The sequence below is a fragment of the Triticum urartu genome, chromosome 3 (genome assembly GCF_003073215.2).
Source record: "Triticum urartu cultivar G1812 chromosome 3, Tu2.1, whole genome shotgun sequence".
Taxonomy (NCBI): Eukaryota; Viridiplantae; Streptophyta; class Magnoliopsida; order Poales; family Poaceae; genus Triticum; species Triticum urartu.
Window position 1 is genome coordinate 725212370 of NC_053024.1, and position 24994 is coordinate 725237363.

General features: G+C 46.5%; 1 pseudogene; it reads right to left on the minus strand.

Annotated features, from left to right (window-relative positions):
• Positions 1-24757, minus strand: part of LOC125546251 — a 61115-nt pseudogene extending 36358 nt beyond the window's left edge.
• Between the last annotated feature and the right edge of the window lie 237 nt (positions 24758-24994).

The following is a 24994-nucleotide window of genomic DNA, read 5'->3' on the forward strand; positions in this document are numbered from 1 at the left end:
TCTTCAAACTATGGTGTTTGATCATTTAAAACTCTTTCTCTGATGGTTCCCCTCTCAAAATATATTTTTGGAAATTATTCTTTTTCTTATGAAAAGAACTCTGTGAATTTTGAGGGTTTTCTTATCTTGAAAACCACCCATGGTTTTACCATGTCTCCTATAGTAAATCTTCTCAAAATCCCTCCCTCCACCTTTGAACAATCTAAATTCTCTGGCTCAACAAGTCCAAACAAGTTTTGGATTTTATTTCAATTATTTTATCTCTCAAATCATTTCTGCCAATTTATTTTGAGCTTAAGTGATTTTCAAAGCAAGTACCACATTGCCTTTGAGTTTTTATCCCAAACCAACTCCCCTGGATAGTCCTTAGTACCCACAACCTAGAACCATCTTGATCCACTCTTCTTATTTTCAAAAATTTCAAATTTCACTCACTGCAAGTTTGGACCAGATTTGACAAATTTGGTGAAATTCATATTTACACTTCTCCAAATATTCCACCAAAATTCAGGCAGCCTCCTGGTGCAATGAGAGGCCACCCCACCAAGTTTCAGCTCAAGGAAAAGTCCCTAGATGCCAAAATCATTTCGTCGAACACTTGGCCGGCCCTGTTTCCGTAGACTTTCAGAAAAATTCAGATTTTCAGAATTCAGTCGGTGTCGTTTTTCGTCAGTGACTATTCATCCATCACCAGTGCCCCTGGCGTGTTGCGCACGGCCTCTCCTCCCTGGCCAGAGCACCGCACGCCCCCTTGGATGGGCACAGGTATCAGTGGCGACGAGCCTCGCCGGCGTTGGACGCTTCTGCGGTGGCTGCGCCTCCCATGGCGGCCAGCGAGGGCCCGAGCCTGCTCGCCACGCCACCCGGCGCCGCCCAACGTCCCCTGGCTCTCCGCGTGTCCCTGCCATGCCAGCGCACGCCCGTGGCACCGTCGCCGTGGCCCGGCAAGCACGGAACGTGCTCCCTGCCGCCGACGGGCCCGCGCCGCCCCGTTCCGTCGAGCTCGCCCAAAGCACCCTAATCCAAGCTTGGTTAGCACCTAAATGGAACCGGTGGACCTCCACGCTAACGCCAAACTCCCTAAACTCCCCGACCAAGCTCTGCGCCGCCGTAACCTTCGCCGGAGATCCCCGTTCACGGCCACCGCCTCGGATCACCTATAAAAAGGGGCCCCGAGCTCGCCCTCGGGCACACACCTTCACTGCACCTCTCCAGGACCCTGCCAAGCCACCAGGAGGACCTCGAGGAGGTCTCCTCCCCCAACTCCGGCCGCCCCGATCCGCCTCGGCCACCAGCTCGACTCGCTCCGGTGAGGCCGTCCCCGGCGCCCAAATCTCGTCTATAGCCTCCTCTAGCACCCAGTAAGCTAACCCCAGCGTCAATTTGGCCTTCGCAGCTCTCTCCGACGAGGCCCTCGACCACCCGAACCGCCGTCCGTCGGAGCAAGGCTCGCCGTCGACGTGGTACTCGCCGGCGACCACCACCACCACCAACCGACGCGGAATGGCGCCCTGAACACGGAGGTACTCTCCGATCTCCCTGCCTCGCCGTGGATCGCCGCCGGTGACCACCGCGACTCTCCGGCACCGTCGAACTCTGCCGCCCCGTTTGAATATTCAAACCTGACGGGCGGGACCCTCCTGTCAGCCTCTCTGTACTTTCTTAGCGAAACGTTTTCTGAAAACGTCTTCTGCCAAATGCGTTTTCCCGCTGGGCCGGCGCATTCTTATTCGAGTCGTTTTCTGTTTTTGTAAGCTAGCCCCTGGGAACTTTCTGTTTCATTACAGATGAGTCCCTGGACTAAAACCCTTATAACTTTTTAACAGAAAAGTATTTTTGATTGATTCTTTTTCTGTTTTCCTTAAAATTTTGTCTAGTTTTTTATCAGATTTATTTGAAAAATATTTGGAGAAATTTTTGTGCACCTCACGATATTCACGATAACGCGTATATTTTCTTTATGCCATAGATACCGAAGGAGGTGACGGGACCGCAAACTTCACCGAGCTAGGCTCCGACTGCTCTGAACCAAGCAAGCATGTTTGAACTTTTGATATGATGATTGTTTTGGCATGTTTGCATTAAGTAGTTTCATGGAATGTTGAGGAGTATACCGATAAATGTCATGTTACATGCAACGATGAGGCAAGTGAGTTTCGAAAATCCATAAGTGGATGGATGTGAGTATGCATGGCCATGTGTTGGCATGAGGATGGGTAAGATGGTAGTGTTGTAGCATGCCAGTCTTATGCCAGGCTATATGACTTCAGTGTCAACCCGTATCAGTCCAGTTCCTTCCATTCTTCCTTCCCTGTACTACCACATGTTTTCCGCAAGGAATATGGCTTAGTAAGTTGCAAACCGCTTTCCTGGTACACACCAAAAAGGAGAGGCTGTGGTGATGGTTCCATGGCCCTGGATTAAAGCCAGTCATCCGGTCAGGGGGCATGGGTGTTTCCGGTCGGGACCGAGAGGGGGGCACCCCTTAGAGCGCACGTATATAAATTTGATCCCATGCTATTCGAGATTGTGATCTCCCCGTCTCAAAAGTTTTTCTTGGATGATGTCTAGGGTGATTCCTAGCATCGAGAGGTAGGATGGGTGTGTACTGGTTAGCTGTGTTTTCTTCCGAAATACCGTAAACGGAACTAGTCCTTCGTGACTACGGAAATCCGTTGGCTGTGGGAAATTTTTTGTACAAACTCTGCAGAGTCATATATTCCTTGGATCATCTATTCCATGTCCAAGTTCAGTATTATCTTATCCTGACAAGTGCCAGTTTTGATGACAGAGACTCCGGTGAATCACATGAGTGCTAAGTCCGGTTAAATGATTATTCCTGTGGATGGGCTAACCTGTTTATTTTCATGGATTGAATATTTATTATGGGTATTATTTACTTGTGAATAAAAGCCCTTTCTGTGATGTCGCTCAGACGTCCGACTGTGGTATTGTTATTATTTACTTTCAGTAAAAGCCCTTTCTGTGACGTCGCTCAGACGTCCGACTGTGGCGTTGTTATATTTTATTTTCAATGAAAGCCCTTTCTGCGATGTCGCTCAGACGTCCGACTGTGGCAATTCTTTTCAAGCCCTTTATGTGGCGTCGCTCAGACGCCCGACTGCGGCATTTCTTTTAAAGCCCTTTATGTGGCGTCGCTCAGACGCCCGACTGTGGCATTTCTTTTAAAGCCCTGTATGTGGCGTCGCCCAGACGCCCGACTATGGCATTTCTTTTAAAGCCCTTTATGTGGTGTCGCCTAGACGCCCCACTGCGGCGTGCTTTATTCATTTATCTTCCTATCGAGGTGTCGCTTCAGACACCCGATTGGGTTTACAGTTATTTTGTTGGGTTTTCGAGCGGACTACCGCCGACCCCCTTTTTACCTGTCTTGTTTTTACAAATTAATGTGCCACTGTTAAAATTAATCATGACGCATCCATGCATGCATTTGTTATATCTTACGTCCGAACTGTCTTGCGAGTATTTTCAAAGTACTCACCTGGCTTGTTGATTTGGCCAGATGCTGACGAAGGCGATCTCATGGATGAAGAATTTGATAGCGAGTCCGACTCCTAGAGGAATCCCAGTCAGCCTCGTGCGACCCTGGATTTGGTCACTGTATGATATCCGCTTCCGCTACCAAATAAATTCATCGAGCCTCACCTCGACGCTCGATGAGATGCCACTTTTAGAGTCATGTATCTCACTCCCCGCTGTGTTTTTCCACCACCACCCTATCCTCGAGTCAGTAGTATGCCTCCACACCACTGTGTCATGTCCGCCATTATGTATAATTATTGGCGTGCTTGTAATAATTTGGTTGAGCAACCGTAGCTCGACCCTGTAATATATTCTATGCTACTGGCTTATTGTATCAAGAATTTGTCTACCGGTAAGGGGGATTTTTCTCATACTGGACTCAAAAGATTGGTTTCTCAATAAACATTTTTATTGGAAAACCGGTCGTGACATCAACTTGATGGGCATAATTTGTCATAAACACGAAATGCTACTAGTTTTAAAAGAGAATATACATACCACATCCGAATCATAACAAGGACTAGGGCCGACGGGGACGGATATCAAAACCATGGCACTATATGATTAACAAACAACGTACGGGTAAGATAATTATAAGAGTACCTATATATCCAAATCACACAAACATCAATTTTTATATAAAATTTCATGAACAAGAGGCTCACCACAAGGTGGTGCCTGCGACGGGACGGTGCGGGCGATCGACAGTGGCTACGATGGAGATTTAGAAGGCACTAAGTAAACCGCACCTACATATGCAAACTAAGTGTTATTTTTGACCTCAAATTGCATATAAATCAAATACTAGCACATATATATATATATCCTCCCAAATTACTAAACTCACAAATTAATCACTATATAAACCAATGCAAGAGCTAATCTAGCAATGAGAGATGAAAGGACAAAGTTGCTAACCTTTGTGATCATTTGAATGGATGAGGGCCTTCAAATCTTGACAAATTTTGGGCAAATTTTGTGATGAACTCGAGAGGAAGAAGGGAAGAACAGAGGAGAGGGAGAGGGGAAAGGGGGAAGAACAGAGTGCTGGTGGACGAAGGGTTTATATAGGGCGACCTTTAGTACCGGTTCATGGCACGAACCGGTACTAAAGGGGCTGGAGGGGCCCCATTCTGACAACATCCTGCCACCACTCTCATTAGTACCGGTTCGTGGCACGAACCGGTGCTAAAGGTTCGCCACGAACCGGTACTAATGAAAGCGGCCCGGCTAGCCGTTAGAACCGGCACTAATGTATACATTAGTGCCGGCTCAAATACAAACCGGCACTAATGTGCTTCACGTTTGACCCTTTTTCTACTAGTGTAGCTCAATATGATGACTACTTGATAGTTTAGTGCACCATGCTTAACGGCTTAGAATCGGGACTTCAAAGACGTTTTGAACGTCATGGACCATATGAGATGTTCCAGGAGTTGAAGTTAATATTTCAAGCAAATACCCGAGTTGAGAGATATGAAGTCTCCAACAAGTTCTATAGCTAAAAGATGGAGGAGAATAGCTCAAGCAGTGAGCATGTGCTCAGATTGTCTGGGTACTACAATCGCTTGAATCAACTGGGAGTTAATCTTCCAGATAAGATAGTGATTGACAGAATTATTTAGTCACCACCACCAAGTTAGTAGAACTTCGTGATGAACTATAGTATGCAAGGGATAACGGAAACGATTCCCAAGCTCTTCGTGATGCTGAAATCGACGAAGGTAGAAATCAAGAAATGCATCAAGTGTTGATGGTTGACAAGACCACTAGTTTCAAGAGAAGGGCAAAGGGAAGAAGGGGAACTTCAAAAAGAACGGCAAGCAAGTTGCTGCTCCCGTGAAGAAGCCCAAAGCTAGACCCAAGCCTGAAACTGAGTGCTTCTACTGCAAAGGAAATGGTCACTGGAAGTGGAACTTCCCTAGATACTTGGCGGATAAGTAGGATGGCAAAGTGAAAAAAGGGTATATTTGATATACAGGTTATTGATGTGTATCTTACTAGTGTTTATAGTAGCCCATGGGTATTTGATACTTGTTCGGTTGCTAAAAATTAGTAACTCAAAACAGGAGTTACAGAATAAACAGAGACTAGTTGAGGGTGAGGTGACGATGTGTGTTGGAAGTAGTTTCAAGATTGATATGATCATCATCGCGCACTCCCTATACTTTCGGGATTAGTGTTGAACCTAAATAAGTGTTATTTGGTGTTTGCGTTGAGCATGAATATGATTTGATCATGTTTATTGCAATAGGTTATTTATTTAAGTTAGAGAATAATTGTTGTTCTGTTTACATGAATAAAACCTTTTATGGTCATACACCCAATGAAAATGGTTTGTTGGATCTCGATCGTAGTAATGCACATATTCATAATATTGAAGCCAAAAGATGCGAAGTTAATAATGATAGTGCAACTTTTTTGTGGCACTGCCGTTTAGGTCATATTGGTGTAAAGCGCATGAAGAAACTCCATACTGATGGGATTTTGGAATCACTTGATTATGAATCACTTGATGCTTGCGAACCATGCCTTATGGGCAAGATGACTAAGACTCCGTTCTTCGGAACAATGGAGCGAGCAACTGACTTATTGGAAATAATACATATTGATGTATGCAATCCGATGAGTGTTGGGCTCGTGGCGGGTATCGTTATTTTCTCACTTTCACAGATGATTTGAGCAGATATGGGTATATCTACTTAATGAAACATAAATCTAAAACATTTGAAAAGTTCAAAGAATTTCAGAGTGAAGTGGAAAATCATCGTAACAAGAAAATAAAGTTTCTACGATCTGATCGTGGAGGAGAATATTTGAATTACGAGTTTGGTCTTCATTTGAAACAATGCGGAATAGTATCGGAACTCAAGCCACCTGGAACACCACTGCGTAATGGTGTGTCCGAACATCGTAACCGTGCTTTATTAGATATGGTGCGATCTATGATGTCTCTCACCGATCTACCACTATCGTTTTGGGGTTATGCATTAGAGACAGCTGCATTCACGTTAAATAGGGCACCATCTAAATCTGTTGAGACAACACCATATGAATTGTGGTTTGGCAAGAAACCAAAGTTGTTGTTTCTTTAAGTTGGGGGTTGCGATGCTTATGTGAAAAAGTTTCATCCTGATAAGCTCAAACCCAAATCGGAGAAATGTGTCTTCATAGGATACCCAAAGTAGACAGTTGGGTACACCTTCTATCACAGATCCGAAGGCAAGACATTCGTTGCTAAGAATGGATCCTTTCTAGAGAAGGAGTTTCTCTCGAAAGAAGTGAGTGGGAGGAAAGTAGAACTTGATGAGGTAATTGTACCTGCTCCCGAATTGGAAAGTAGTTCATCACAGAAATCTGTTCCTGTGACTCCTACACCAATTAGTGAGGAAGTTAATGATGATGATCATGAAACTTCAGATCAAGTTACTGCTGAACCTCGTAGGTCTACCAGAGTGAGATCCGCACCAGAGTGGTACGGTAATCCTATTCTGGAGGTTATGTTACTTGACCATGACGTATCTACGAACTATGAGGAAGCGATGATGAGCCCAGATTCCGCAAAATGGCTTGAAGCCATGAAATCTGAGATGGGATCCATGTATGAGAACAAAGTGTGGACTTTGGTTGACTTTCCCAATGATCGGCAAACCATACAGAATAAATGGATATTCAAGAGGAAGACGGACACTGATGGTAGTATTACTATCTACAAAGCTAGACTTGTCAAAAAAGGTTTTTGACAAAGTTCAAGGTGTTGACTTCGATGAGTTTTTTCTCACTCGTAGCGAAGCTTAAGTCTGTCCGAATCATGTTAGCAATTGCCGCATTTTATGAAATCTAGCAAATGGATAAACAAAACTGCATTCCTTAATGGATTTATTAAAGAAGAGTTGTATATGATGCAACCAGAAGGTTTTGTTAATCCTAAAGGTACTAACAAAATGTGCAAGCTCCAACGATCCATCTATGGACTGGTGCAAGCATCTCAGAGTTGGAATATACGCTTTGATGAGTTGATCAAAGCATATAGTTTCATACAGACTTGCGGTGAAGCCTCTATTTACAAGAAAGTGAGTGGGAGCACTACAACATTTCTGATAAATATATGTGAATGACATATTGTTGATCGGAAATAATATAGAATTTTCTGGAAAGCATAAAGGAGTATTTGAAAGAAGTTTTTTCAAAGAAAGACCTCGGTGAAGATGCTTACATATTGAGCATCAAGATCTATAGAGATAGATCAAGACGCTTGATAAGTTTTTTCTATGAGTACATACCTTGACAAGATTACGAAGTAGTTCAAAATGGAACAGTCAAAGAAAGAGTTCTTGCTTGTGTTACAAGGTGTGAAATTGAGTAAGACTCAAAGCCCGACCACAGCAGAAGATAGAAAGAGAATGAAAGTCATTCCCTATGCCTCAGCCATAGGTTCTATAAAGTATGCCATGCTGTGTACCCGATCTATGTATACCCTACACTGAGTTTAGCAAGGGAGTACAATAGTGATCTAGGAGTAGATCAGTGGACAGCGGGCAAAATTATCCTTAGTGGAATAAGGATATGTTTCTCGATTATGGAGGTAACAAAAGGTTCATCGTAAAGGGTTACGTCGATGCAAGTTTTGACACTGATCCAGTTGACTCTAAGTCTCAATCTGGATACATATTGAAAGTGGGAGCAATTAGCGAGAGTAGCTCCGTGCAGAGCATTGTTGACACAGAAATTTGCAAAATACATACGGATCTGAATGTGGCAGACCCGTTGACTAAACTTCTCTCACAAGAAAAACATGATCACACCTTAGTACTCTTTGGGTGTTAATCACATAGCGATGTGAACTACATTATTGACTCTAGTAAACCCTTTGGGTGTTGGTCACATGACGATGTGAACTATGGGTGTTAGTCACATGGTGATGTGAACTATTGGTGTAAAATCACAGGCAATGTGAACTAGATTATTGACTCTAGTGCAAGTGGGAGACTGAAGGAAATATGCCCTGGAGGCAATAATAAAGTTATTATTTATTTCCTTATTTTCATGATAAATGTTTATTATTCATGCTAGAATTGTATTAACCGGAAACATAATACTTGTGTGAATACATAGACAAACAGAGTGTCACTAGTATGTCTCTACTTGACTAGCTCGTTGATCAAAGATGGTTATGTTTCCTAGCCATTGACATGTGTTGTCATTTGATTAAAGGGATCACATCATTAGGAGAATTATGTCATTGACTTGACCCATTCCATTAGCTTAGCACACGATCATTTAGTATTCTGCTACTGCTTTCTTCATGACTTATACATGTTCCTATGACTATGAGATTATGCAACTCCCATTTACCGGAGGAACACTTTGTGTGCTACCAAACGTCACAACGCAACTGGGTGATTATAAAGGTGCTCTACAGGTGTCTCCAAAGGTACTTGTTGGGTTGGCGTATTTCGAGATTAGGATTTGTCACTCCGATTGTCGGAGAGGTATCTCTGGGCCCTCTCGGTAATGCACATCACTATAAGCCTTGCAAGCATTGCAACTAATGAGTTAGTTGCGGGATGATGCATTACAGAACGTGTAAAGAGACTTGCCAGTAACGAGATTGAACTAGGTATGATGATACCGACGATCGAATCTCGGGCAAGTAACATACCGATGACAAAGGGAACAACGTATGTTGTTGTGCGGTTTGACCGATAAAGATCTTCATAGAATATGTAGGAACCAATATGAGCATCTAGGTTCCGCTATTGGTTATTGACCGGAGATGAGTCTCAGTCATGTCTACATAGTTCTCGAACCCGTAGGGTCCGCACGCTTAACGTTCGATGACGATATGTATTATAAGTTATGTGATTTGATGTACCGAAGCTAGTTCGGACTCCCGGATGTGATCACGGACCTGACAAGAAGTCTCAAAATGGTCGAGACATAAAGAATGATATATTGGACGATGTTATTCGGACACCGGATGAGTTCGGGGGGTCACCGGATAAATATCAGTGCCGAAAGGGTTATCAGAACCACCGGATAAGTAATGGGCCTTATTGGGCCTAGGGGAGAGAGAGGGGCAGACAAGGGCTGGCCGCGCGCCCCCCATGGGCCTAGTCCGAATTGGACAAGGGGGAGGGGCGGCGCCCCCTCCTTCCTTCTCTTTCCCCTCTCCTTCCTTCTTCTCCTAGTAGGACTAGGAAAGTGGGGAATCCAACTCCTACTAGGAGTAGGATTGCCCCCCTTGGGCGCGCCCTATAGGGCCGGCCGGCCTCCCCCTTGCTCCTTTATATACGGGGGCAGGGGGGCACCCTAGAACACACAAGTTGATTTCTTAGCAGTGTGTGGTGCCCCCCTTCACAGATTTCCACCTCGGTCATATTGTCGTAGTGCTTAGGCGAAGCCATGGGTCGGTAACTTCATCATCACCGTCACCACGCCATCGTGCTGACGAAACTCTCCCTCGGCCTCAACTAGATCTAGAGTTCGTGGGACGTCACCGAGCTGAACGTTTGCAGATCGCGGAGGTGCCGCGCGTTCGATACTTGATCGGTTGGATCACGAAGACGTTCGACTAAATCAACCACGTTACCTAATGCTTCCGCTTTCGGTCTACGAAGGTACGTGGACAGACTCTCCCCGCTCTTTGCTATGCTTCTCCTAGATAGATCTTGCGTGATCGTAGGAAATTTTTTCAAATACTACGTTCCCCAACACAGGTGTATTGACCAGTTGGAAGATAATTGATGAGTAATATTTTTACACTCGTATACCCTTAGTTTAAACCGATATGTTTCATATTTATAGGAAACAAGAAAAGGAAAAAATAGGAGAGGAGAGTTTTTTTACAAAGTACATGATGGCAACAGGATCGGAGGGCATGCGCTAGCTAGGTTCCTACACAGCGACCTACGCGCCGAATAGGAACGGACGCGGCCATTGACGAAGACTCGGACAAACAGCTCAACGGTCATCCGAGTGCACCGTTGCACTAGGGCCTCCACGTCTGATCAATCGATCGTTTGCTTGGATGCTCGCTGGTACGTTGCAAAGTTCCATTATAGTATACAGTATAGAGCTACAATCTTTTGTCATGTAATACATGAACACCAATAGGCCAACCTAACCTTATCCTAAAATACAATACAACAGTAACCACGCCTATCCCCGTGCTCCTCCTATACTTCTTTCTCAGGCATATAGCCATTCCCCTGAGCCGCCATAGCAACCTGATGCCGTCGTCGTCATCTCGGAGCATCTAGCCGCTATTATCATCAGCAACGCGTCAGAGCTTCCTCGGTCTAATCCACATGCCACCAGGATTGCATCGACAAGGAAAATCTATTCAAATGAAGAGTATATAGGAGTATGCGGAAAGGAAAGAAACGAATCGGCGAAAGTGCATGCGGACAGTATTTCTCAGTCAACTTACTTGTACCAGGACAGACCAAGGCAGGGACTCTTAAAAGTAGCTTCTTTTCTCGATAGATAACTACTCAACACATCACGTACTAGGATGATAATTCTAGTGATAACACACCACTACTAAGGTACTGGAATGATGATAATTCAGCACTATTGGAAAACCGACTGCAGCAAACATGAACTTGCTGTTCGATGGCAAGCCATGAATCTCAACAACCACAAAGACGCCCCACCAGATGAAAGGTAGACTCCTTTTGAATGTTGTAGTCGGCCAGGGTGCGGTGATCCTCCAGCTGCTTGCCAGCAAAGATGAGGCGCTGCTTTCTAGGGGAACACCGTTCTTCTCGTAGATCTTCACCTTGACAATGTCGACAGTATCTGAGCTCCCAACCTTAAGGAAGAGGATCTCCACTTCCGGCATCTTCACGTAGATTAACAAAGGAACAGCTGGACTACAAGGGTGGAGGATGAGGAGAAGAGTGGACCCTTTACAAATGTTGAGGTCAGCCAAGGTGAGCATGCCATCCTCCAGCTGTTTGTTGGCAAAGATAAGGCACTGCTGGACCTTGGGGAATCCCTCAATGTCTTCGATCTTGGCCTTCATGTTGTTAATGGTGTCTAGGCTATGGACCTCGAGAGTGATGGTCCTGCCTTCTAGCGTCTCTGTCACGAATATTTGCATCTTTTCTTGGAGGTCAAGCGTGGAATCATGTTGGATGCCGTAATCCGCCAATGTACGGTTGTCTTCCAGCTGCACCCCGTCCAAGAGGAGGCGGTACCGCTCCTGGATCTTTGCCTTGATGGGAAGGAGGAGGATTCAAAATTTCACGGCGCAGATGAAGAAGATGAAAGGGAGAGGGAGCATATTAGGGCTTACCGAGAGGCGGAATATCAAGTCCGCTGTGCGGCTGGCGCTGCGGCGGCTGTGGCGGAGGAAGGAGAGCGGTCGAAGAGAGAGAGAGAGAGAGAGAGAGAGAGAGAGAGAGAGAGGGTTTTCTTTTTTATAAGGAAAAAAAGAATGGAGAGGAGAGGTGTGCGAGGGAAGGAAGCCAATTGCAGAGACACTGACGACACGTCCCCACGTCCACGAACCCAGCTGACAGGCCGCAGCCCCGCCCCGCCGGCAACAACACAGCGACGTGAGCCAGCCATCCAAGATCCAAGACAGTCCGCACCATTTTGAGCGTGACTTAAACAAACACGACAAATTTCATGTGGATTGGACTATTTTCATTTAAACTGGATCAAAATCATGAAAAGTTTGACATAATTCACTAAACAAAAGCGGATGTGACATTTTTTAACATAGCAAAAGTTTCTCACCGGCCGTCGAGACATCCGTGTTCCATGAACTTGTCTTCCCCACGTCCGGCGAGGAAGGGCAAGACATGGGACACGAACATGCCCACACCCGTCTACTATGTCCATCTCTTCCTCACCGGAGTCGGCCGCCTGGCTGTTGACGTCGCCGGTGGAGGTGAGGTCCACAGTCGACGTGGACGAGTCGGCCTCGTGATCGTTGGGGGCAGCATGAATGACACGGAGCTGCTGACATACGCGGTCATGTTCGTGTCTGTATTCGCCTCTGCCCCCTCCGCGTACATCTCCACCGTGATCGCATCTTAGTCAGTGCGGTCCTCTGTGCTGAGGGTGTGAGGCCACCACGCATGCCGGTCGGCGCGAGCCGTGCGGACTCAAAGAACGGCTCCTGGTTGATAAGTTCAGGTCCTTCGTGAACAAGGCCGCCATGGCCGCCTCGCATGCTTGCTCGCCATAGAATTGCCCCTCTACCAACCGGTGATGCGCGAGGAGGTCGATTTTGTAGCATTCGTCCTCCTGCGACATCTGGAACGCTTACACCGATGGTGTCGGTTGCTCCTCCGCCACCGCCATGATGGCGTTAAAGTGCGCCTGCTCCATGGCGAAGCCAACATACACCGGCGCAGGCGCAGACGATGGTTCTCGTCGGACGCCGCCTCTATCCGTCAAGCACGACAGGCCAGCGGCCGACCAAGTCGACCTTCTGCTCCATCGAGAGGCTCTAAACAACGAGGTAGACCCCGCCGTCGTTCCGTCAGAGGTGCATGAAGGAGGAACGGGACCAGAGGTGCATGAAGGATGTCCATGTTTAAATGCAAGTGCCGGTCGGGCCAAGCGTTGGGAGTATGTTTTAAGGAAAGAAACGAGTCGGCAAAACTGCATTGAGACTGTATTTCTCAATCAACTTACGTATGCCAAGACAGACCAAGGCAGGGATGATAGTTCTACTGATAACACACCACTACTAAGAAGTACCAGGATGATAATTCTACTGATAACAAACCACTACTAAGGTACTAGAATGATGATAATATACCACTAGTGGAAATTCAACTGCAGCAAACATAAACTTGTCCGATGGCAGCCCATGAATCTCAACAACCACAAAGACGTCCCACCAGTTGAATGGTACACTCCATATGAATGTTGTAGTCGGCCAGGGTGCGGTGGTCCTCCAGCTGCTTGCCAGCAAAGATGAGGCGCTGCTGTCTAGGGGGCATGCCGTCCAGCTCGTAGAGCTTCACCTTCACACTGCCAACAGTGTCCGAGCGCCCAACCTCAAGGGAGATAACGTTCCCTCGCAGCATCTTCACGAATATTTTCATCACAACAGTTGGCCTGCACGGGAGGAGGATGAGGAGAAGAGTGGACCCTTTCCCAATGTTGTGGTCAGCCAAAGTGCGCTTCTCATCATCCAGCTGCTTGTTGGCAAAGATGAGGCACTGCTGGACCTTGGGGAAGCCCTCAATATCTTCAATCTTGGCCTTCACATTGTCAATGGTGTCTAGGTTGTCGACCTCTAGAGTGATGGTCCTGCCTTCTAGCGTCTCCGTCACAAAGATTTGCATCTTTTCTTGGAGGTCAGGCGTGGAATCATGCTGGATGCCATAATCCGCCATTGTATGGCTGTCTTCCAGCTGCACCCCATCAAAGACGAGGCGGTAGCGCTCCTGGATCTTTGCCTTGATGGTGTAAAGGGTGTCTGACAAGTGGACCCCCCTGAGACAGATTTTCCTGCCGGCGGGATTCTTGATAAAGATGTGCACTTTGGATGGGCTAGCAAACCAAAAAACACCCATTGTTAGACAATATCTAGGGTGTATCAACAATATTTAGGGTGTATAAACAAAAAAAATGCAAGCAAGAAGAGAAGACAAGGCAATTCATGACCGAGAAATTAGCAGACACTTCCAACGTACTTAGGAAACACGAAAAGGTTCCCTAAACAGACAAATGCCGAAATGCGGTACCTGTTACGAAACTGATAACCCAACGGGAAGAGCTTACATGGGCTAGATGATCTTGAATGCTTTGTTCCATGAGAGCCTCCCATCTCCACAGAACCATTTGACAGCATAACACCATATGCACTGCTGGAAGGCTGGTCAGGGAGGTCACAAGGGCGTCTAAGCAAGGTAAGACCATTATGATCCAGGAGGGCTAGAAGCAAAGAGCCTGGAACCATGACGAACAGGCCAAGCTCCTCCCAAGAGGAACCCCGGTATGAACCCACCAAACCGAACTACCATACGGGGATGTGAGCCGAGACGACGACAGAAAATCACGACGGAAGGTAGAGAAGACGAAATAGAAGGAGTGGGGAAGGAGTGGGAAGGTGGGAAAAGAGGTTTTCACAGTTCACTTACTCGTCCATGTCGGCACCGTCAATCTGCGATGAATGGCTGCCATCGTTATCTTTGTTGTCCCCGCCGCCGCTGCTACTGTAGCTAACTTCGTCCTCTTCCTCGGAATCTGCAAGCTCATCAAACACGCAAGCCACTCAACGACCCGCACAGTAGAATTTGTTGCGCACGCATCGTGCACATTGTGAGCAGGAGTCGGCAAAACGTACCTTCTCTTCCAGAGGTAGAGACACCGGGAGCTGCTTCCTCGACGTGGTCTTCCTGGTTGGGACCAGCGGACGACAAGTGCAGACGCTTCTTCGGGGGCATTCTGGCAGGCTGGCTGTCAAGGATTTGATTTTCATGTTAGTAAAGGGTTTTCCGCAGGCATCTCTGTGACAATCAGTAATTGATATGCCAATTAATTGCTAATGGAAGATTTAATTTTTCATCGTGATGCAGGTGCGGCACGTTGGAAGTAAACATAAATTTCTCAATTAACTTACTAACACTTTCGAACAGAACCAACAGCAAGGAGGCAAATGCCAAATCAGGCAACAAGACTCACCGTTACATAAGCTAGCAAGCTAGATCGAGCACGAGTTGCTACCCTACAAGGCACCAATCTTCATCGGAAATCAGAGAGAAATTGGTCATAGGGTTAAGCCCCACCTTCAAGCTCAACTTTCTGCTTGGTTGACTACTTCGCATCAGTTGGGCCCTTTGACCTTGGTAATTAACTATGTCACTTTATTTCACTTATATAAAATAGAAAAATACCATAGGGGACTCCTCAACTGTTTCTAAAAAGAGTTAACAGCATGCAGAGATGCTTTAGTCCAGCTTTTATTTACACAGAAACGTCAACACTTGCAAGGTAGGTCGTATAAGCAACAAGAAAAATCTAGTCACAAAGGCTGACCAACACATAAAACAATTTTGGACTATCTTCACTGTTTATCTTGTTATTATTATTGTTTTATTTATGCATATATAAACAAAACGAAAATTCAGAAATATGAAGTGTCTAACTTAGTAGATTCTGTGGTGTGAGGACATCGATCTATAGATGAAGAGTTTCTTCCACGAGAAGAAATGATGGACACTTATAATCCTATAAGATCTAACATATAAGATGATAAGTATGAGATTAGCAACAAATTCCTTGAGGATAGTACCTGACACTGATAGTAGGATCTAGAGATGCTAGAATTCACCCAATCCATATGGGAACAATTGCACGGCGTTGGATCCGAGAGGTGGAAATCTAATAGTGGTGCACCAACTACAATACTACCGTGAGGAACACAAGCATCACACCCAAAGCAGCAGGGCTGTTTTTGAGGAAACACGGGCAGGTGGATCGAGGCCGTTGAAAGCGCAGGGGGAGGAGTTAGGTCAGGCGGGTTAGAGCTTACCGAGAGGAGGAAGATGGGCCGGGCGGCGCTGCGGCGGCGGTGGCGGAGGAGGAGAGCGATCGAAGCAGAGAGATAGAGAGAGGAGAGGGTTTTCTCTTCTATATAAAACCCAAAAAAAAAAGGAGAGGAGAGGTGTGTGGAGGAAGGAAGCCAACTGCAGAGACACTGACGACGCCGCCCCACGGTCAACAAACCCAGCTGACAGGCCGCAGCCCCAGCCCCACCCGCCCTAGCCCACATGAAGACTGGACTTTTGACCTCTGAACGCACGTAGACTGCTACGGAGCCAGTCATCCAACACCTTTTTTTTGACGTAAACACATTTTGAACGTGACTTAACAAGCATGACAAATTTCATGCGGATTGGTCGATTTTTATTTAAACTGGACCAAAATCATGGAAAGTTTGACATATTTCATTAAACACAATTGGACGTGACACTTTTTATAACATAGCAAAAGTAGGCATTGTTCATGTGAGGGCGGCAGCGGCGACAAGCACTTCTGCATAAAAGTAGGCATTGTTCATGTGAGGGCGGCAGCGGCGACAAGCACTTTCAAGTAGGTATTTTGATGTAATTCTATTGCTTATCATATATACTAGATTGTCACATATCTAATGCAATTATGAAAGAAGTGGGCGAGTGTGCATACGCTATGCATGTGTTTGATAGGTTGCATCGTTTTTTAGGTCTTTGTATTTGTGACTCGGTTGGGTCAACTGACTAAATAATGGCTAAAATTATGTTATGCATGTAGTTTGGCTGCCTGCATGTAGGCTACCTGCATCAGGGGTCAATTTTCCCTGGCATTTGGTGGCCTGCGTTGGGCTGGTTGATGCTCGATTGTTCACCACATATGTTGTGATCACTCCTTCTCACTAGTGGCGAATTCCACGCTTGACACTAGCATATGCAGTTCGAAACATCATTTCAGTCCTCGCTAGCAAATAAACTGTTGTTCACTCTACTTACAAATAAATTGCAGTCATAGGGGAAAGTTCATCGGCGCCCAACTAGGCAAAAGTTCATTCTCGTCTCTGTTGTTGCTTTCTTCCTATGTTGTTGCTGCTTCTTCTTCTTCAGATCTTGTGTTGCCTCTGTTTGTCCACATTGCCTCAGCCTACTACAACCTTTTGCTCTTCCAAGCTTCACTGTCAAATGCCTCCACACCATGGTCGGAGGTTTCAACATCATCAGAGGTCACATATTCCTTCTCCAGCACAAGCTCATCACAACCCCATTTTAGGATGCAACATGCAAAAACAAGGCTAAGAGCATCTCCAGCCGTTCGCCCCCCAAGGGGCTAGAAAAAAGCACCACTTGGGGGCGAACCGGTGATATTTTCGGTGTGGGGACGATCGGCTTCCCAGCTGCCGCCCCTAGGTCGGCCCCAGACGCTCTTTTTTAAATTAAAAAAAGCATAATTGGGAAAATTTCAGCGAACACGGCATACATCCGGCGATATTTAGGCCGTTCATAGTTTTTTACATATAGAATCATAATAATAAGTCTACTAAAAAGAAGGAAAAAAACGGCCGTGCCTACAGGCCGAAGAACGCGCTGAACACGCCGAAGTCACCACCATCGTCGTCCTACTTCTCCTCCTTCACGCGACCATCACTGCTGGACTCTGCCCGGGGTCCCCATGGCGGACTTGTTTGGCCGGCGACGGCACCTCGTCGTCACTGTCGTCGAGAACGACGACGCCTCCCTCGTCGCGGCCACGGTGCCGAGCAGCGATCTCATTCAGGGCGCAGCGCTGGCGCTCCATCTCCATCTGTGCCCAGTCCTCTCGCGCCCACTTAATGGTGGCTTCGTCTTCATGCTCGCTCTTCACGGGGCCAAGCCCGGCTCCGTCTTCGGCCCGATGAGGCATCGGGCTAGACCCGAGGAACCGCCGCCGCCCTCGTTGATGACGACGCCGCAGTTGCGCCGGCCGAGCGGTGTTTCCACGGGCTCGGCCTTAACGCTAAAGAGCGTCGGCGACCCGGAGGAGTGGGAGGAGGAGCGGGAGGAGGAGGAAGCCCGCCCAACATCCTCCTCGGCAGCCATGGACCGGAACTCCGGCGGGGGACCGGCGTGACCGGGTACGTCAGCGGCGGATCGTTGAAGCCCTCGAGGTACTCGAGGACGGTGTGCAGCGTGCAGCCGGGGGCGCACCAGCACAGGCGGCGGTCGTCGCTGTTGTTGCGCCCCCTCACCGGTGGCGCATTGTTGATGGAGGCCAGTCGCTTCGCCTGCCGGCGTTTGAAGTACGTCGCCCACGCCTCGTGGTTGCCGGTGTTGTACTCCGGGACGGCTCGCTCCTCCTCGGACAGAGACGCCTGCACACGGTCGACCTCGGCCTGGAAGTAGTGGGGGTGCTCGACATCGGGCAGCGGGGGGACGGAGACGCCCCCGGCGCTGAGCCTCCACCGCCCTGGGGCGCGCATGTCGGGAGGCGCCGGGTAGTTCGCTTCGTGGAGGAGATGGGCTTCCCACTCGTGCAGAGAGCGGCGGCCGAATCCATTGCCCGTCGCCCCATCGCCAGGGAACCTTTCGCCCATAGTCTGTGCGTGCACGGGGAGAGGGAAAGAAAGTTCGTCGCGGGCGAATGTGCGTGCACGGGGAGAAAGGGGGGCTGCGGGCGGGGTGCGTCCACCGGCGAGGTAGGGGCGGCTTATATAGTAGTCGGGGCAGCGGCGCCGTGTGTACGCGGGGCGGGATGGGGCGCATCGCCTCACCGCGCCGCCCGTGAGGAATCAATGGAAGGCTGATCGGCGACATCCTTGGCATTGATTCCCCGCGGGAAACCGAGGCGATGAGGACGACGAGGCACGGGGTCGCTGACTCAGCGGGCCCGGCGTTCTTTCACGCCAAAAATGATTGCCCCTGCACCCCGGGGCGCCCCCCAGCGCGCCGGTTTCGGCCTGGGTCCGCCGGCGCCAGTTTCGGCCCTAACCGGTGAAAATTGGGCTCCTGTGTGCGCGGCTGGGCCGTTTTTTCAGCGCCGGCGCTTAAAAATGGCCTTGGGGGGCCTGTTGGGGGCGCGGCTGGAGATGCTCTAACCTAGTGGGAAAAGTGTAGAATGACTTTTGAATCAAGATCTTAAATCTATTCTTTAAAGCTCCAAATGTATTCACACTATAAAGTGTGGAAATGAGGCTATTTGTCGGTCAAGCTGCATACATACAGTATTCTCAGTAAATTGGTAAAAATATAAACAATGACTCTTACATTGTGTTTAGTTAAGCTGCAGATTATGGAAAAGTTGTTGTGAGCTGTGAGAAAGTTGTTGTGAACTTTCAGGTGTGGAAAAGCTATAGCTGTTTGGTCGACAGAACTGTGAAATTGTAGATTTTGTTGTGAATTGTCTGTAATGCCCATGGGCCATGAGTGAATATTTTTATATGCTAATTGACCGTAAAGTAGTACTCTATACTCCCTCTATTCTATAATGTAGTGCATACGAAACTGCCTTGCGTACGATCACATTTTGTATGATTTCCATACAAGAAGACACATGCACATTTCCCGAGGTTTGGGCCCACACCACCAGATGAGTCTGGTCGTACAAAAATCGTATGGATTTCTGTCGCACGTATAGCAACTCTCTAGTGCATATATCTTTTTTGGAAAGTCAAATATTACAAACTTTGACTAAGTTTGTGGATAAAAACATTCGCATCACGAATGCCAAATATATATTGTTAGACTCATCATAAGATGTAGTTTCATATTTTATATATTTGGTATTGTAGATATAGGTAGTTTTCTCTACAAACTTGGTCAAGTTTTGCAAAGTTTGGCTTTCCAAAATATCTATACCGACTACATTATGGAGCGGAGGGAGTATATTGATAGCCAAATCGAACTACCATTTTGCAAAGAAAAACTATGACTACGTAGATGATGCAAAACACATACGCAATTCAACAAATTTACTTTGGTGTTGCATATTACGTATAAATAGATATTGACCCCATAATAATATTACAAAAAGGCATGGACCATAGAGAACACATATAGTTCACTTGATGATGACCTACATCAACACACCTAACCTATGTTGCTATCGCAAGACAAGCATCAGCTATTCTACTATGAATAGTTTTATTGTATATTCGTTCTCCTCCTCTTCAACGGCATCCACTTGTGTTGGTGTCACTCCCCATTGTAGTACTACTAGAGGTACCTACTCAACATCGACATCACATTTATCAAAAAAAAATGTCACTCAACTTGCTATCATGAATGAAGTTGTGCAATGCGATGCAAGCAATGATGATATGCTTCTACGTGCGACGTGAGAAACTTGGAAGGCCAGATGGAATTCTAGTAGATACTATGTACTCCCCTTTAAAGGAGCAAGATATCCCGTCCGGTTTCGATATCCAGAGTCCACAAGATAGTTTTTTCCTAAAAAAATGAAAACCAAGTTAGCGTCCCACATAAGAATATAATGAATAATAACATTTGTTATTATGGTATACCTTTGGGAGGCACAGGAAATGAAGGTAAGTGTGCTAATGTGTTTGTTTGATCAAATAAGCAGCTATACGATTGTACCAACACATGTGTAATGCAGGTCCAAGTCAAATCCATAATATATAACATATATAAATCGGAGTATAATTTACAAGTATCGAAACCAGAAGGAAGCCATACAATCCACACTATACATATGCGGATCAATTAGGTTGTTCATGTGCAAGATAGCTATGTAGACAATATCCAATCTATGGCTCATAATCATTGAATCACAAAAAACAGAAGAAAATAAGTGCATGGACAGAGAAGTGAGACGGAACAGGAAGGATTGATGGGGTATGAGGGTTGTGGTAGGAGGGATGGAGAGAGGAGAGAGGGGATGAGTGGAGTACCTTGGAAGGGGGGCGACGGCAGCTCTATGCATTGCACAGAGGGCGGAAGCTCGAAGCAGTGAACAGAGGGGCAGCGTTGGGATGGCTGGGTATGGAGAGATGGCAGCGGCGAAAGGGCAGCACGCCATGGATGGCTGGCTGGCTGAAGGGGCCGCACCGCCCAGAGAGCCAACCCTAGCTCATGGGGTCTGGGTGCTGCTCTTTGTTTTTCTCACGGGACCGCAAATAGTGAGGGAGCCCTTCATGTTTTTTTTTCTTATGGAGGGTGTTGGCTGTTCTCCTTTCCTGTGATGAGGATAGGAGGAAAAGACGCAAGATTTTGCACTACGAAAAAAGATTCTCAAAAACGATTGTGCAGTTTTACCCCTTTGGTTAGCTTCCAGTTCCTTAATAGTAGTTCCTCTTGATAAATGGATAGGGCCAGTTTTTTGAAGGCTTGAAAAATAAGATACCCCCTCCTCAACTTCTCTCGTAAGCCATCTCTCTCATTCGTTGGGGCATCTAAAATAGTTATGTGATAACTAATTTAGAAGTGTCAACATATTTTGGGGGCGTTTTATCTTTTAAGCTAGGGATGGGCAACTTATTTTTTAGGCCACCAAAAAGTATTGGCATAAAAAGAACTAGCAACACATTAACATGCTAATAAATGATAGTAGGACTGTAGGAGTATGTAGTTTTACTGGAAACACACCACACTTCTACTATGAAGGAACAATACCGGAGCAATAACAATACGTAGTTTTACTGAAACCACACTATACTTCAACTGTGAAGGAACAATACCTGAGCATACATTATGTGCTAACGTACAGTACTACAATGATACTCCATACTACTTTACTGATAAAGTACCACTACTGGAAAGAAGGCTCCAGCAAAATAAAACTGGTTGTTGAATGGCAGGCCATGAAGCTCAGCAACCACAAAGGCGTTTCACCATAACAACGGTAGATTCTGTCTGAATGTTGTAGTCCGCAAGGGTGCGGTCGTCCTGCAGCTGCTTGCCAGCAAAGATGATGCGCTGCTGCATAGGGGGAGTGCCTTCCTGCTCGTAGAACTTCATCTTTACATTCTCGATGGTATACGAGCTCTCAACCTCAAGGGTGAGGGTCTTCCCGTACAGAGTCTTGACAATGATGTGCATCATCCTACTTTCTCCTGGCCTACACGGGCGGAGAACGAGGAGGAGGGTGGACTCCTTCCAGATGTTGTGGTCAGCCAAGCTGCGGTTGTCATCCTCCAGCTGTTTGTTGGCGAAGATGAGGCACTGCTGGCCCTTGGGAAAGCCCTCCATGTCCTGGATCTTGGACTTCACGTTACCGTTGGTGTCTAGGCTGTCAACCTCAAGGGCAATGGTCCTGCCTGCCCGCGTCTCCGTCACGTAGATTTGCATTTGTTCCTGGAGGTCAATCGTAGAGTCATGCTGGATGCCATAATCGGCCAATGTATGGTTGTCTTCTAGGTGCACCCCATCGAAGAAGAGGCGGTACTGCTGCTGGATCTTTGCCTTGACAGTGTACAGGGTGTCTGATGAGTGGACCTTGAGGCAGATTGTGCTGCCAGTGGGGGTCTTCACAAAGATACGCATCCCGGATGAGCTAGGAAACCAAACATCACTAATTGTTAGACAATATGTAGACTGTAGAACAGTACACAAAAAGCGTCAACAATTCCAGGTAGTAGAAAGAGCCCATTATTTAAATAAAAGAACAGTACAGACAAGAAGAGAGATGTACTGCATAAATACTTCGTGTATGCAGAACAAGGTGCCACACTAAGCCTAGCAAGTTAAGTTTTGAGCAATCATTAATAATATACTCAGTCCTATACATTGTAGAGACTAGTTAGGTGCCGTGAGTTACCTAGGGAATAAAATGGAACATATGGTATTATCAATCAAGTGAACTTCTATTTGGTAAACACACCTGTCAAGTGCAGTTTTTCACAGGGTAGCAACAAACGCCGCCGTTTTTCTCTACTTTCCCTATTTGTCTCAGCATATATAGTTATGTAGTCACCAAATTGTATTATACCCTGAGGAAACTAAGTGGTACACTAAAGGAGAATATTGCTGCTGTTTCTTGCTAAATATAAACTTCTCATTTTATATCAATAGCACTATAACTTCTCTGACACATACACGACAGAAAAACTGTCTAAAAAAGAACAACGATCTATGTGCGAGCTTATGAATTTGAGTAGCGAGCAAAGATTCAGTGAAACAGCTCTGAATTTCAGTACCGCGGAAAGATTCACAAAGACAGCTGATGAAAAGTAAATCATATAGTATCATGTGGATAAGAGAAATGAATGCACAAAAGTGAGTTAAGACACCTATAAATAGCTTAAGAGCTATCAGAGGCATGGGTGTGGCATGCTGGGTTGAGGGGAAGGGGTAGAATTGGTACAGACAGCATACAGGCGAATGCCAAATCGGCCAACAAGACTCACTGTTACAGAAGCTAGCTAGCTAGAGCATCCTTCAGAGTTGCCACCCAACAAAAGGTATCGATCATGTTCTAAAAAAAAGGCATCGATCATAACCGGAAAACAGAATATGCAGCCTTACGAACTAAATTAACACCGTGTAGATTCTTAAGCCCAGCCTTCATTTACACAAAAATATCAACGGTTGCAACAGGTAAGGTCATAGAAACAGCAAGAGAGATGTAGTCACAAAGGCTGACCAACACATATAACGATTTTGGACTATCTTTGCTGTTTATCTTGTTATTATTGTTCTATTTAAAAAAAACACAAAGTATCGGGGACATACATAAAACCACACCCAACACATATGAGAACGATTGCATGGTGGTAGATCCGATGGGCGGGAAATCAGTTAGATTTGTTATACAGGAGTACAGTCTATGGAGCTTTCTGTGCAAGCAAAGGAAAAAAAACACTAGAATTCACACAGTCCATTTGCGAACAATTGAATGGATGGGGGGTGGGGAGGCGGCGGTAATGAAAAGATTGGTACGATCATACAGTTGTGCAGCAACCACAATATCAACAGAAGACGACTAATTATTACCAGGAACACAGGCACAGCAACAAAAGCAGATCGGAAACACCATCGGTCGAGCCATCGCAGCAAACCGTATGGGGGAACACCACTGGTCGCCGTTGCAGTAGCAAGGGGAGGTGCAGATGCATCTCGCTAGCCTACACTAGAGCAGCAGGGCTCTCAAGAACACCGACACGGGACTAGGTCAGGCGGGTAATGATGGACAATTATAATACAATAAGATCTAACATATAAGAGATATGAGATTAGCAACAAATTCCATGAGGCCAGGCAACCCTCCAATGTGATCCTTCCTACCTGACACTGACAGTAGATTATAGAGAGGCTAAAATTCACCCAATCCATATGCGAACAATTGCACAGCGGTAGATGAGAGGGGGGCAAATCCGTTACATTCATTATACAGCAGTGCAAACAAAAGGAAATCGGTTAAATTCATCGATCACACAGTGGTGCACCAACTACAGTAGCACCACAAGTTCACAACCAAAGCAGCAGGGCTGTTTTAGAGGGGGGTCGAGGCATCGCAGCAAACACTAGAGCAGGGGATGCATCTCGATAGCATACACTAGAGCAGCAGGGCTCTCAAGAACACCGTCTCTCTCGTCATCGGAGTCGGAGCTAGGTCAGGCGGGTAGGGTTTTGGCGTCGGGGTTGCTCGGGGAAGGAAGATGATTCAAAATTTCACGACGCAGACGAAGAAGATGAAAGGGAGATGAGCGGATTAGAGCTTACCGAGAGGAGAGGAGGAAGATCTCCGCTCGAGTCCGGTACGAACGGCGTGCGGGCGGCGGCGGCGGAGGAGGAAGGAGAGCGAGACAGAGAGGAGACGGTTTTCCTTTTTTTATATATAGGGAAAAAACGACGCGGGCCGTAGTTACCCTGACAGACGTAGCCCCACCCTCGCCCTAGCCCACATGAAGACATGACTTTTGAACGAAGGAACCAGGAAATATCACTTGTCAAACTCATGTGAAATTTTGACAACAACCATGAAAGTGCATGCAAACTTTCGTAAGAAAAAGACATACGTGGTGGTTTAAAAAGGA